Raw genomic sequence first — 14,924 nt, forward strand, 5'->3', positions numbered from 1 at the left:
GAGATTGGGTGGGGAAGGAGTCGTGGTCCACAGGTGAAGCAGGGAAACACGGAAGATCTGGAATGCTCATTTTCCTAAGGATTTCACTTAATCAAATTATCACCAAACTGCAAGCCATTTCTAACCACTAATCACCCGCTGCCTGGAAACTATTTTGAACAAATGTAAATGTACAAAATCTCGTTGATGAAAGCCTTGAAATGTAGATCCTGGGAAGTTTGTGAACTCTAACAACTGTGGAGAAACAAAACCACAGTTTCTTTTCATAACTTTGATCCTATTCTAGGGGCAATACACAGGCACATGTAACAGATCTTTCCTTCCTCTCTATTTTCTTGCCAAGGATGCCATTTAAATTCTTTGGAAACAGCACTATAGCTACTCCATGCTGTCTATCCTCCAGAATATATCAGATGTTATTTAAATAAATGCACGCTAGAATTTTTCTACAATGCCTCCTGGTAAATAGCAGCCATAATGAGCCTACGTTCAGACTAAAAGGGCAAAAAAAGCTGAACTGAAGTCAAACAGAACAATTTGGTATCGTCCTACAGTACCAGACTCTGCATAGTGATATAACAGATTAAATACTTAGAAGAAGGAACGAGGGATCACAGATGTTCCCCCCCAAAAACTGCAACCTGCCTTAGCACTGACTTCTTCTCTTTGTCCGTTGAACCTTACAGGAAAGACTTGTCACTGTATGTTGCACCACGGCAGTGCAACAGCTGAATCAACTACCCAGCTATGGACAAGGGGGAAACGACCCCACAGATACCCTCAAGCAGTCCATGTTTCCTCCTGAGGACTTCTGAGCAGGTTGACTTCATACTTCTCTAAGTTGCACAGTTCAATGGAAACAACAAGGTAGAACTAATTCTCTTAAAAGCCATGGAGATTTTATGTTAAGTTTTCCTCTACTATGAGTTTTTAATCTGTAGCTCCTTATGGCCCAAAGTTATTTTGCAGATTGAAATATCAGGTTGTTTTCTGCAGACCGAAGTTCAAACCCTGATGGAGGTTGACATTTTCCCTGTAGTAATCTAGTCCCTACAGTCCCCATCACAAAAAAAGCAAGACCCCAAGCTCAGAAATTCAGTGAAAAAGAGGATGGAAGAGATGATGTGGCTCTTCAGCTGCCTACCTTGCAGCCAGCTCTTGAAACTATAATTGCCCAGAAATAAAATGCATGCAAATTCAGAAGATAAACAGGACAAAACCACAACACAGGCAAGCCGCATCCATTCGTCAATAAAGCAAGAGCAAATATTGATGAAACAGGAGATTTTTTTTCTGAGCCCCTGTTTGGAATCTGCTTTTTCTTCCAGGGTCAATAAAACCTCCGGTTTCAAACTTTTGCATATACACTTTGAGAATTAGCATGCTGTGAGGTCTCGCCACGGACAGCATGTCTTTTCTTAAGCAACATGTACAACAGAAAGTCATGGGGATTTTTTCCAACCTTCCCTCCTTAATAACACAAAGCAGGCACATAGAGCTTTTCATTTTTCCAGCATGTTGCAAGCAAGAATGAATGAAACCTCTGACAAGATGGCTTTGAGGTAGCACTCCCATTTTGCAATTGGATAAGATGACCTTCCTACTGTCATGAATGTTGGACTGGTGGAGGATACAGGCTTCTTAGATCTTCCTCAGATCCATAGCAGTCCTATGGGGCACATTAGGTCCCAAACAGCCACTGCAATAGGGCTAGAGTTTAGGGCGCCTGCTTCAAGCTGTGCTTTTGTGAAATAACTCTAGGCTGTCCAGGAGACATGGAAAGGCAAGTTAGAAGTTTTATGTCCACCCCTCAAGGTTGCTTCTCTCAAGCAGGTTGTTTTCTTCATATCTTTGCCTGTGTTCCTGTATTTCCTGGAAAATACCTTTATTCTTTCCTCCCTAGTTCAGGTTGTCTTTTGCTCTTTGCTGTATGCTTTCACTTTACCTCTGACCTGATTCAAACTATGTGACCTCTGCCATGAGAGGAAAGAATCAAAGGTCAAGAAAGCTCTTACGCTATTTCTATAGTAGTGAATTCTATGGTAGTGAATTTCTATAGTAGTGAACAGTTCAGGACACAAGCACAGGTGCTGAAACTTGACTGTGTATGCTATTACACAGCTATCTCACACGCTTTTAGTCCAACCCAACTGGTATCCACCCAGATAAGGCTCAGGAACCTGCATGCACCAAGTGCATGGGAAAAATGAACCACTGGAGCACTCGGTGTCCGCAGACACAGGTGCCTCAACCTTCTTAAAATTTCCCTCCAACATCCATTGTGGCCATCAGACAACAGCACTTTGTCCTAAGCATCTGTCTCAGAGGGATAGGTGACAACTCACAGTTTGGTATCCATCTCCCCACAAATGTTTGCAAAACATACTCACTTCAGAGCAGGGAACCTATTTTTCTGATTCTGGAATCCACTTGTACTACTTTGATGACACCATTTACATTTGCTTTAAGGGTATTTTATATACTCAGGAGGGGGAAAAAGCAGCTTAGTGTACCTGAGAATTGGTCCCACCAAATCTCCACCTTTCCTTTAACTGCTATTATTACACATAATAGGAACAGCAAGCATTTCAGAGCAGAAACCCTACCGGTCCAGGGCAAATGGGTGCAGAGGCTTTATCATTGTTGCAATGCCAGGGAAATGAACAAATTTGCCCCCTGGGTTGAAGCTAAAGGAACAAAATTCTTGAGCCCTGCCTAAAATCACATGGGTCCGCTTGGCTGGGCTGTTGTTGTTCCATGGTGATTCACAAGCACTTCTCTGCCTCGCTTTCTGCTCTGCTGTGTGATGCTTGGCAGTGAGCTGCACAGTTAAAGCTGTGCAGAGAGCAAACTAGGGCCCTGGATGGATACATTTTTTTTAATTTTTTTTTTTTTTTGCAAGCAAGCTCCTGCCTCAGAGGCAGCTCTAGAAAATTACAGAACAGGCAAGGTCTGGACAGAATCAGCAAGTATTTAGTGTTGTTGGAAAATAAAGTCAGATTGCATGGCGTGATAGCCATGTGATCCTCTTCCTAACATGCATAATTTCTCTTAGCAACAACAACAGGCAGTGCCTTGCATACCGCTTTGCAAATACTGATTTAAGGCCAACAATACTTCTCCAGATTGTAGCCTGTCCTTTGCACCTGCAAAAGCCGAGCTATGGAAAGTTGACTTCGGGCCATGTTTAATAAAAGCCTTACCTTGGTGTCACAATAACAATCCTGTAGACATCCCGCCCAGCAGCACCTATCTTAAGTGTTCAGGCATTCAACACAGTCAAAAGGAGAGCACTGAATTTCTGAGGAGTGACTCAGAACCTGTAAGCCTACACGTAGGGTCCAGGCAGACAGGGTGTCTGTGCAGGGCAATTAGGTGTTCCAGTGTGCCAAGTGAGAAACTGCCGAGAGCCAGCTGGAAACACCAAGCACAGGGCTATATCTGAATAGGCACCTACCTCCTGGCTTGGTCCTCTCAGAAGCTGGATGACATGGCAGAGAAGCCTTTCCTAAATACCAGCTGGAAGTTCTAAACAGCCGTGCATGAGATGTTCACCATCTGACACAGTATCCACCTGAAGGAGAGGTGATGCAGACCCATGCAGGAAGGCACAAGCAGAAGTTGGAGGTTGACTTGACCACTGTCACGGTGCCCGTGGTGTTCTCCTTCCTCTCCGGGAAGGGTTTCTGCTGCCACTGTTGCTCTCATGGCATGCAACCCATTTTAAAGCAGTTTGTCAGGAAGAGTTAGCATGCCTGGCAGGTTTCCCTAGCCCAGGGTTCTTCAAGTAAGCAAACAAACAGGAGGGAATTCCCAATTTTGCATTTGTTTGCCTTTCAAACAATAAGACTCAATACTGAGAGCTATTTAGACTCTGGCTGACCAAATCTCATACCCAGATCTTCCATACAGGCTAACGGTTGCAAGTTTGGGACAGAGAAGAGAGATGACAATTTTTTGGACACAAAACTCAGGAGGAGAGGGTAACCCTCCTTGCAGGCTTGGTGCTTTTCAAGCCTCCTTAGATGGCTGAAGAGCACCCCTTCTCACTTCTAAATTGCAGCAGAGAACGGAAAACACTTAAAGACGACTTCAAGAAAAAAAAGGAAGCAGGGACTGTCACCAGAAGTTGATCACTCCCTGCTTCCAACTCCTGCTTGTGGAAGAGAGATAAGGGAGCTTCCCTGTACTTTGGACAGATCTCTAGTCCTTCATTCCTGTGCACACCTGGTACCTGGCAGCACACACTGCTGTGTCATTCGTGGCATCATTGCTCTCAGCAGAGCTTTTTGGACTTGTTCTGTAATCAGCTCTAAATCTGCTAAATATATTAATCTGATTGTAACCATTGAATCAAGTGGAGGAAAAGAAATAAGGAATTTAAGCTTACAATCTGCCAACTATTCCAAAAAACAGAGCATTGTGGATAGTAAATAGAGAGAAAAAACAAAACAAGGGTCAGAGGAATTTGAGTCTTTCATGGTCACTGATGTAGTAAATCAGCACTGCAGTTTAACACAGCCAAATGTAGTGTAAAGTAATATGTCTGAGGGAAAGGACTGAGCTTGAAAGCACATATTTAAATGTGACATTCATGCACTACACTAGCCAGGAAAAGGAGGCTGATTTCATTAAAGAAAAATAAATCTCTGAAGACTATACAGTCCATGTATGCATTAATGAAGAAGAAGAAAAAAAAAGAAATACAAGCATAATTTAGGCTATGTCAGGGGGGAATCACAGTGACCAGTAAAATAAAAGGAGCACAAGATGTATATTATTAAGCTAGTGAAATTAAGTCCATCTGGGGAACTCCACAAGAGTATCTTGCAGGTAGTGTGTCAGGTGCCAATGAGAATGAGATACCAGCTTCAGCTGTTGTTATCTCTATCCTTAGTACAGTGACTGATGACCAAGAAGCAAACTCAGATTTAATTAGCAAGCTCTCCGTATATATTTAAGTTAAGGTAGCACCTGCATATTTAAATTATGGCAACTTCAGATGTTCTCAGCTTTCTGTTGTGCTGGTCCCTGTAGAAACAGCCCCCACTTGAAAGACAGTCAAAGAGGAGAGAGCAGGGAGTGGTGGTCTTTCCATTGCCAATGGTCAGTGCAGGAGGAGAACTTTGAAATGTGGTCACAGAGGAAATCAGAGGGCCAGATCTGTATTTTTTTCATAACCATGGAAAGCCTCTGAGAACACTCTCCAAACTGCAGGTAGAAAGATGTGTTTGCTCCAGTGAAAACCAGCTGCCGCTGGTGTGGACGGGGACAGGCTGCTCTGTGCTCCTCAGGGTAAGAGCAAACTAAGTCTGGTCAAGGACACTGGAGGAAAACTCCTTGTTTTTAGCAACGCTGTGGTTCTGCAATGGTGCAAATGGCCTGGGGTGCATTCAGAGACACTCATCCCAGGATACTGCTGGGAACTTGCATCAGGAAGATGAGGTCTGAGCAGCTCGAGCTGGAATTCCCACCAGTGGCTCTGCGGAAATCAGGTATCTCAGGGTGAACATCCCAACGCTGACCTTACTCAGAGGCCAAGTTTATTCTCAGCGGGGAAAGAAAACCTTTCACAGTTACCAGATTAAGCTGATCAAGAACTAACAAGAACTGGAGAAGCAACAGGAGTGGCCTCCTCCACTCTGCCTCCAGAGAAAAATCTGGCTTTTATTACAAAATTCCAGCCTCAAGCTTCCTCCCACAGGATAGACCAAGGAGGCCCAGACTTGTACGAATTAACCAAAAATAACACTTCCAGGGAGGGAGAGGATGACTGAGGGGATTGCTGATGGGATACAAAGGCCTCTCACCTCCTTCTCACCAGTTTAACTCCAGAAGTCGTCAGGAGTAAGGAGGAAAAGCCTTTGGCTTTGAGCTGTTTGGTGGCCTTCGCTGATTTACTGGGAAGCAAGCGACTCTGCCACAACCACCAACACGTCTGGCAGCCCCAAGCCAGTGGACAGAAGAACAAAAACTGTCCTTCCAGCCTCAGCATTAATCCATTTTAAACAGCTGTGAGTCGCACAGTGGCAAGGCTCGGACTGATAGCAAGCTTCAGTCTCCAGCAGCAAATGTGTTTAAAAATAGCCAAAGCAAACAGGATACTGTTTGGAGAGGGAAGGAGGCATGCACCTTTTCGGCTATGTTTGGCCAGCAGCAGGGATATCATCTGTTTGATCCTGACCATCTCCGCTACACATCCTCACTGCTCTGGCAATGTCCTCTAAACAGAGCAGGGATTGACAGCTCCCTGGAGCAAGGAGGCAAGGACTATCCCCAGGTAGTGGCATTGCATTAGAAGAAGGAAAACAAGAGATTTGTGCAGGCGAGCTGAAGACTCACTAGAGCATGTAAATGTTACCTTAATTTGTGCATCAGCACTCAAATACCACAAGAGCTGGAGCTAAACAAAAGCAAAGTGGATGAACATGGTGTGTCTGATTCAGCCTGGGGAGACAGCCAGGAAGCACCCGCAAGTGTTAACCAAAGCTACCCCAAACGCTGCTGCTTTTTCCCGGGTGAACACCATCGGAAACTGAAGCAGAGGGCAGGCAACACGCTGCTGGGCAGCAGCAGAGCATCCTTGGAGCAACCTCAGGCAGGACAGGGAGCACGACAGCAAGCTCCAGCACTGAAGCAGGGAAAAGCAGCTCAGAGGAAAGGACCACTAGAGCCGTAAGAAGCCACCAGCGATGAGAGATCTCTCCTGGAGATCTCGGTGGCCCCACCGTGGGCTTGTGGAGCAGCAAAGGGTCTGGCTTAGGTATTAGAAGTAGCACAGACCCGCTGTTACAAAATAAGACTTGTGCACCCTGCCCTTGTGCAAGATGGAGAAAGGGGGAAGGGAAGCACGTGCTCACTCCACCTTCTTGCAGAGTCTTCACAACCTGCGGCCTCTTACAATACTGGTTCCCCCGCTGCAGTGAAGTGGCCACGAAGAGAGACTTTAGTCAAGGTAGTACTTTGGTGAGGTAATTTAAGACAACAGGATTAAACTGAAACAGACAATTTATGTTGTGCAACAGGAAATATTTCCAGACAGTGAAGTCTGTTGGGCTCCAGAGCGCTTTCCCAAGGTAAGCAGCAGAACTGGAATCTCCATCCCTTGACTCATCTGTCAAGGCTTCATGAGTGCTGAAAGTGTGGTGTGGAGAACACGCACGCACAAGGAGAGAGATGGGACGGGGACCCTGGTCTTTGCTTTTACAGCAGTTCTGTGTACAACAAGGTTCCATTAACAGAACAAAACCCTAAGACTTTGGGCAAGCAAGAAAGCCAAAAAAGCCAGAAAGGTCTTGGTGGTACTCAAGACCTTTCAGTTTCAATCATGATCTCACCCTGAGTGGGTTTCTCTTGTTTTGCTTTCTCCTTTGCAAGTTGCAGAAAAAAGCAGACATGAAGGGACTGATTCTTATCTGCCCTCAACTGCTGTAAATCGGGAATAACTTCACTGAAATCAGTGGAGTGATGTCAGCATAAAATGAAGTGGGTTCAGATTTAGAGCTGAAATAATTAAGAATGAAATGATATTCATCTCCCACTATAGGACCCATAGGTAAAGTTTTAGCATAGTTTAGAAACAGACTCCCAAAACCTGAATTTGAGACAGAGGCTCATGTCTCAACACCTATATGTATGGATGAATTTCTAAAGGACTTCAGGTCCTACTCACCCTTCAAGTACCCAAAAGCAGCACCTGAAGCACGGTTAGCCCCCCCCAGTCACCTTGCATAGGCAATGATTCAATTCACCTCAGAGGTGAGCTGCATGTTGGACCCCTGCAAAAATGTCAGTCTGTCACTCCATTTCCTTTCATATCCAGAAACAGAGAGCACAGTTCCAGGTAAATACTGTTTCTTCAGCTCCTTAGAGGTGCTGGGAGTGACTGCTGCTACAGCTTTCCTCCTCCCGCTGTTACATGAGCTCATTAGCCTCTTGGCTACGTCTCTGCTAGTAAACTAAACCGTGCCAGAGCCCTTTCTTCAGCCCTGAAGCCAACTGGCACAGCCTAACGCCTACATATTATTAAACTCTGTTACGCTCTGAAACAAGGTGACCGCATCCAAACTGCCTTTCTGCCATCCGAACTCCCAGCAACACCCAGGAGTCGTCCCAGAACAACCCATGTGTATCACCGGTGTGGTAGCACAGACCATCGAGACCAGCTCACTACCACAGGTGTAAGCTAGCTGTGGGGAATGCTGAAAGTGAAGAATACCTTTTGAAAAATCAGTAAGGAGTAGCACAGTACTGAGCAAGAGTTCAGGAGATGGGAAGACCCAAAAAAGTGTTTCCTACTCAACACGATTTTTTTAAAAGCGCACCTTTCATATATGAGCTATGAAACAAACTTTCAGCTTTAACCTAGAAACCGACTCCAGGCAAAGCTTCAGCAATGTCTCCTGGGTCCCCCATTGCTCATGGCAGCAGGACAAGGGATGCCAAGGCTGGGCAGGGAGCTTGAACTTTCCCTGGCCATGGGAGGTGACGTGCCTCGGCTGGAGGCCAGTGCGAAGGAGTGATGTGCTCCGGGTGTGCCCAGAGCCCCCTTCCTACGTTCCCCATACCTTCCTCCGTTGTGTTCCTATCCTGGGGATGGGGGGGCCAGGGAGGACTCTACTGCAAAGCTGACATAAAACGAGGAGGAGCCGAGGGAGCAACATGAATCAAGCAATGACTTGGAGGTAAACACACTGTACACAAAGCCTTAGGATCATTTTTCCCAGGGCTAACTCGAAGGCTTTTTTCCCCCACTTCTAATTAGCTGGTAAATACTGTACATATAATTGACCTTTCTAAATGCTGCTGAATAGCTGGAGGTGTGAGGAGCTAATCCTGCCTGTGAAGACCCTGGGGATGTGCAGCACTGACTCTATCTGCTGGTGTATAATGCTCTGCAAGTGCTTTTTTTCCCTCACTTACTGACACACTGAAATTTACTGCCCTGTGTCAGTGAGTTCAAGAAAGCCTTTTAACTCTGAAAGCTCCGGGAACCGGCTCCAGCACATGCCTCAGGATTTCTCTGTCAGTTTGTTACGCCTTGTTTGTCCAAGAAACAGTCAAGACTGAACGAGTCAGGAATGACAGAAATAGTACATGAAGTCACAGTCGCTCCACTTTAAAGCACAAACATTTGTGTCATTTTCCTACCAAATAAATAAATATATGTGCGTTTAGCGAGCAAATAAGGAAATGTCAGAGGAAAGGCATTACAGGCAGGTTTTTACAGATGCCAGCTGATTTGTGCCCGCTCCTCCAAGCGAGTGTAATACAGACTCCTGCAAGTATCGGTCCTTTCTGGTCCGAAAAGCAATCACCGGGACCATACACCCCCACAAACCCCTTGAACACTACCGCAAGGAAGCCCTAGGAAAAACCTGTGAGCCCTAGACTGAAGCTTAAAGACAAACACGTACGTGAAAACGCTGAGCACCCCCTGCTCTTTCCCTCACCTCCCTTCCCTGCCTTCCTGGCTTCTGTACAGCCCCACGCTCGTTTCTCCCTCCCGTAAATAGCTCTTTTTTTTCCCCGTCAGTCACATCAAGCCACCGGCGTCCGCAAAACAGCATCAACGCCAGCCCTCGCAGATGCTGACCTCTCTCCTGTGGATCCGGGGCTCCCGAACGACCGGCAGGACCACACCGCAGCCCCTCGCCCACCCACCACCCAAACACGCGGCGCCGGCATCCCGCAGCCGCCTCGCTCCCCACCACCCGCGCGGACGGGACCACGACCGTCGGCGGCGAAGTTTGCGAGGGACGAGGACGTTTTTTTCGCTCTCGCTGCCTTAGGTTCGCGGCAGCCCGGGAAGAACAGCTGAGCCGCTTGGAGAGAAGAAAGTTGTTTTACCGTTCGGTTCTTTGGCGTTGCCGGCAGCGGGCTGGGAGCTGAGGCCGTGGGGAAGGCGAGAGCAGGAATGCGGCGTGACAGGCGAGAGCGTGAGGTATGCCCCTGCCCTCTCACATCCTTCCCAAAATCCGTCAGTTGGGAGGGCGGATGCCTTGTGCGTCTGCGGGAGGAGAGGAGAGGGGAGCGGAGCGCGGGAGCGAGTGTCGAGGAGGGCAGCAACAGGAAATGACACAGAAACTTCACCAGGCTCCAATCCAAACTTGGCCCCCGACATGAAAGAAAGGGGAGGCAATTGGGTGGGGGGGATGACAGGGGGGCAGAAAAGAAATTTTTCCCCCTCATTAACCAGCCTAAAAATCTGCTGACTGGAGAAAAAAAAAAACCAACACTGTGACAAGTTTTATTAAAGCAAGGAATGAATGGGCAGGCGCGGGGGGGCGGGGGGGGTTGGGATTCCCGTCAGAGTTTATTTATTCGAGCAGGAGTGGTGTGATGATGTTAGACACTGAGAGCAAAACGCCGTTTTCAGCAGCTTTCTGGCTTTTCTAAACTCCTCCAATACTCCAGCTTGTGCCTGAGGGCGGCAGGCAAAGCAACGTCCCCCCCTTGCACCCCGTGGGTGAGCTGCTGCCTGCGAAAGGCCGGCTAATTCTGCCCGGGGTTGCAGGCGGTCGCTCTGAAATGCAGCGCTGCCCGCAGCTCCCGGTGCTTGGGGACGGCGGAGGAGACGGGCCAGGGCTGCTGGGGTTGTGTGCCCGGCGCGGAGAGGAGCACACGGCTCCACACGCCGCAGGGACAAGGCAGGCGGCAGCCCAAGCGCAGGTGAGGCGCGGCAATGGCGTGACCCGCAGAAGCAGAGGATCACGCTGGGAGAGTGGTCAAACCTCTGCCTTGGTGGATGCGAGATACTGCCTTGATTGAACAAAGTTGGATGGATATCTCCCAGCAAGGCAAATCCTCTGAACGTCTCTCTACACGCTGGGTGCAAGGGGACAATGACTACTGAAGCGGGTGGCAGTTTTTAAAGCATCCTTTAGACCTAACACCGGGTACGCACGTGTCCTTGCAGGCAGCCCAGACCTAGCTTGACTTTAGGCTCTCTGCAAACCCCACCTGCCTTTGCAGTAGGCAGTGCCGTAAACCCTTTGGTAGAAGCCCATGGGACCTTCTAAGGGGTCCTCTCGTTCTCCCAATTTGGGACCCACACCACCACTGTAGGGTGGATGAGATGTCCACACAACAAGTCACTATAGACTGAGGAGCAGGTCGAATGGAAACTTTTCACTTGGAAGTAGGTGAATCGCCCCTTATCCTGCTTAAAGATGTCCCACCAGATACAGTAAGCTCTAGGGACAGTTGAAGCCCAGGTCTAAGCTCAGATTCAACTCTTTCCTGGAAAGAAAATATAAACGTAGTCATTCTGGCCACAAATTTGAAAGTGGTGGGAGATATTTTTTTTCCTCAAAATTGAGTTTTCTCAGGCTAAAGATGGCCTCACTGAGACCTCTCCACTCCCCAATCAGTTTAATAGCAATGTGATATTCCTATTAAAATAAGAATTTTAAAATATTCCTATTTAATAGAGATAGCTTAAGGCTAGGTGAGATCAGTCATTTGATCATTTCAATCACCTGCTCTGATCGCCTGCATAGCTGAAGCCACAGAGCGGTGTCCCAAACCAACACCAGAACCACCACCAATTATGGCACATCTTTCAAGGAGACATCCCACCCTGAATCAGAGACTTTCAGTGAAGGACAATCTACCCCAGATATAAGTTATTTCAGTGGCTATCACCCTGTCAAGAAGGGCTGCCTGTTTTAATCTGTATTTGTCTGGCCTCACTCTCCACCCTCAACCCTGGCCATCACTCATCAATCCACTCCAGGAAGCTACAGATCAGGCATGGACAGAGAAGGGCTGCAGCCCACCAAGGTACAGCTCAACCTCAGTTTACCCTCAGCACAGCAGGAATATTTCAAGCCCAGGCATAGTTGGGATTCCTCCAGTATTTGGGTTGAAAGCACCCAGGCCACGCAGCTCCAAGTGGAAACTGGAGCCTGCTGTTCCCTCACCACATAGGCTCAACCTTACAAAACCACAGACAAGTTATCTCGTAACCTTGTCCTGAATAAATAAAATTAGCTGAGCTTTTTTAATCTGTCACGGTAAGGCAGACTTTATGGACAGACCACAAATAGTGCCTGTCACTCTTTCGAGATCCATTTCCATTGCATTAAAGTCCTTTTTGAAATGTGCCTACCAGAACTGGATGTGGTATTACAGTAATGATCTCACCTGTGCTGTAAATTTTTAACACACTTAGACTGGTATCCAGTTGCTCCATCAGAAGCGTCATTCTCTTTGCTGTGCCTTTGTGAATGTGGTAGCGTGTTAACAAGCCAAATTAGGGATTTATTGTTATAGTATCGTTTTACTCCAAACTTCAACCTTAAATACAAAACACTTTAAGATTTGGCATTTATACAGTGTTTAACATATGCTTTGATCCAAACAAGGGCTTTGACCTGCCTAACCTCTGGTGTATTTTTTTCGCTCTTGTGAATGACCTGAGCACGATCTTAAGGTATCGGTTGTCACTCCCTTAACAAGAGGTTATTTTCAATTAATCAAAGAAATATAAACAGAGGCTTGTATTGAGTTCAAATAAGCCCAGAACAGTTATGGCCTTAAAACAGATGTTTAAGGCTGTGTCTCCTTTCAGATCAGAGCTGGTGTACTGTCAAGAAGAGGCCTTGCAGAACTGTTTGCCCAACCAGCTCAAAAAACTACTATCAGCTCCAAACCCTGACATACTCCAGTGTGGCCCATTGAAGTCAGCAAATGGGGCAGCCCATGATACAGATTAGTGTATCCAGGCCAAAATCAGATTTGCAAGGTCTTTATAGATTAGAGAGAACAGCAGAAGGGAATTAGATAGCACCATATTATTTCAAAGTAAGGATAGCCCTGTATCGAGCCCAGCATACTATACCTGTTTCCCCATGGTTCTGATCCTGACAAGGTAAAATAATAAAAACAGAAGATAAAAAGACTGTAAGAGACTGTTGGTGCACCTTGTAGTGAATTAAACAGTGTCAGGGCTGCTCTTTGGCCCTGGGGCCAGCAGGCACAGTCCAGCCACACACATGCTGGAGGCTAAACGCCCTTAACCTCCAAAAAAGAATGGCCCTATCCAGACCGCTTGTTGGGAGCAAGTTCTGGCCAATGCTGATGTTTGTTCAAGCCATGTCAGAGAGCTGCTGCTGGACTGGGATAAACAAGGACCATGATATAATTTAACACCAGCGATAAAAGTTTTCCAATGCCAGGGCCCTGGCGCTATTTAATTAACTTAACCAATTAACTAAAATATAGCTAGTCTCAGAATGACAAGTTATCCTAAAGCCCCACAAGATTTTGCTTCATCCCGAAGCCTTGGATAAATGCAAGCTTGCCCCTGTGAGTCTCGGACTTTTCTACACAGCTTTAACATCCTTATTTCTTGCACTTGAGACACTGTGATTTTTGTCCATAAGCTGTCCAAGGCAAGGAGCACATCTACCCCTAGAGTTTTGCCCTTGCAGTTCAAAGCAAAAGTACGGCTCCCTAAATCCATGGGGTAGGAGGTATCTCCACTCAGCTTAGCCATCTCAAAGGTATATCTGAACTAAATACTTGTGCTGTCTCTCTGTAGTTAATAGAGACTGACACTTGTGGAGGATAAGTTGTCTTATCCAAACATAGTTTAAAACAGGTGAGATGAACCTCCTCTGGAGCCTAGCTAATTCTTTCAATCTCTGCACCTAATTTTTCAGTGTCTAACATGGGGGACAAAAGCAAGACATGTGTCTGCCCGGCATAACAGAGCGCAGATTATTTCATATCTATAAAATAAATATGATGATAGTGTCATCATGCCTTTTGATGCCAGAAACAAGTAGTCTTGTATAGCCTCTGAATGAGGTAGACTCTGATTAGGCCATTAGGTTTCATGCAGTTACTGCTGGAGCTCGATAAACTGTGTGGCACTAAAGTGTATCTTCTCAGAAGGGCATCCACTCTGGATTACAAGGCATCAAGAGAGGGGAGAAGCCACCCTATCTTTCATTAGCTCATTATCATGAGAGTAATAAATGAGTTTTCAATGTGAATTAATCTGATGTAGCTTCCTGTACTTGGTTTCGTTGTACATTTATGTATATAATTAAATATCTCTTTGCTAGGTGCCGTTTTCTCTGTCTAAAAACACTTAGTATACTTAGTATAATCAGTCAGCTTTTTTGAAAGTTTGTTCTGATAAACCAAGCTCACTCACAAATAGCACCTGCAGCAATACCTGGAAAAGGTATGGGCAACACATTTGAGAGTAGTCACTTTGCAATTAGCTTCCCTGACAATGAACACCACATTTCCATTTTTACCTAAAAATAAGACTAGTGACAGGGAAAAGGTGTGTTTCAAAAGGACAGGTTTTGCCTGTTTATTTGTGAGGATGTGCAACATGTGATCCCTTTCTGATAGTCATTCACCTGTGAGATGCTTAGGTCTACAAGGTTTAGCTGTCCTATCCAGACAAGCAACTAATGAGATTCTAGAGAGAAGTAACACACTTTTACATTTGGGTGCTATATAAAGGGAATGAAAAACAGCTTTGTTTTACTTGTTTGGGGGGTTTTGTCTTGCTTTTTTTTTTGCCTTTTTTTTTTTTTTTTTTTAAATGAGAACTGTCCAGAGCTTAGTTTGAAATCCAGTCACATCTTGGTCCACGATGGAAGGCAGTGGGACCTGTAGATGAACAACCCACACTACCCTGGGTAGGACTAGAAGAGGGGAACCAATCTCTTTTATCCTATTGGTAAATCTGTAACTAAAACCACAATGCTAACCATGTGCCACAACATTGTTTTTATTAGCTATACTCTCACCTTGTTTTATCATTCAGGGGAAACTACGTCTATTTGAAAGACTATCTTAAACCACTTACAGCAGGAGGATTAAGGTCTGGTGAATTCAAACAGAAGGAAGAGTCTTACATACAATTTCTTTGTTCAATACCTTTCATTTCATGCTAG

The 14,924-nt window shown here is 46.0% G+C and overlaps 1 protein-coding gene across 6 annotated transcripts in view; it reads right to left on the reverse strand.

Annotated features, from left to right (window-relative positions):
• EVA1A (eva-1 homolog A, regulator of programmed cell death) overlaps positions 1–14,924 on the reverse strand; it is a 212,358-nt gene that overhangs the window by 56,890 nt on the left and 140,544 nt on the right. The window contains exon 1 of one of the 6 annotated variants that reach the window (XM_075049021.1): positions 9,850–10,072. The exons of 4 other annotated variants lie outside the window; for them this stretch is intronic. The gene's annotated coding sequence lies outside the window, so the exon portion shown is untranslated. Of the gene's footprint in view, positions 1–9,849; positions 10,073–14,924 lie in introns of those variants that run through there. One more of the 6 variants, XM_075049020.1, reaches the window with a different exon arrangement.

The sequence above is a fragment of the Buteo buteo genome, chromosome 17, assembly GCF_964188355.1.
Source record: "Buteo buteo chromosome 17, bButBut1.hap1.1, whole genome shotgun sequence".
Classification (NCBI taxonomy): Eukaryota; Metazoa; Chordata; class Aves; order Accipitriformes; family Accipitridae; genus Buteo; species Buteo buteo.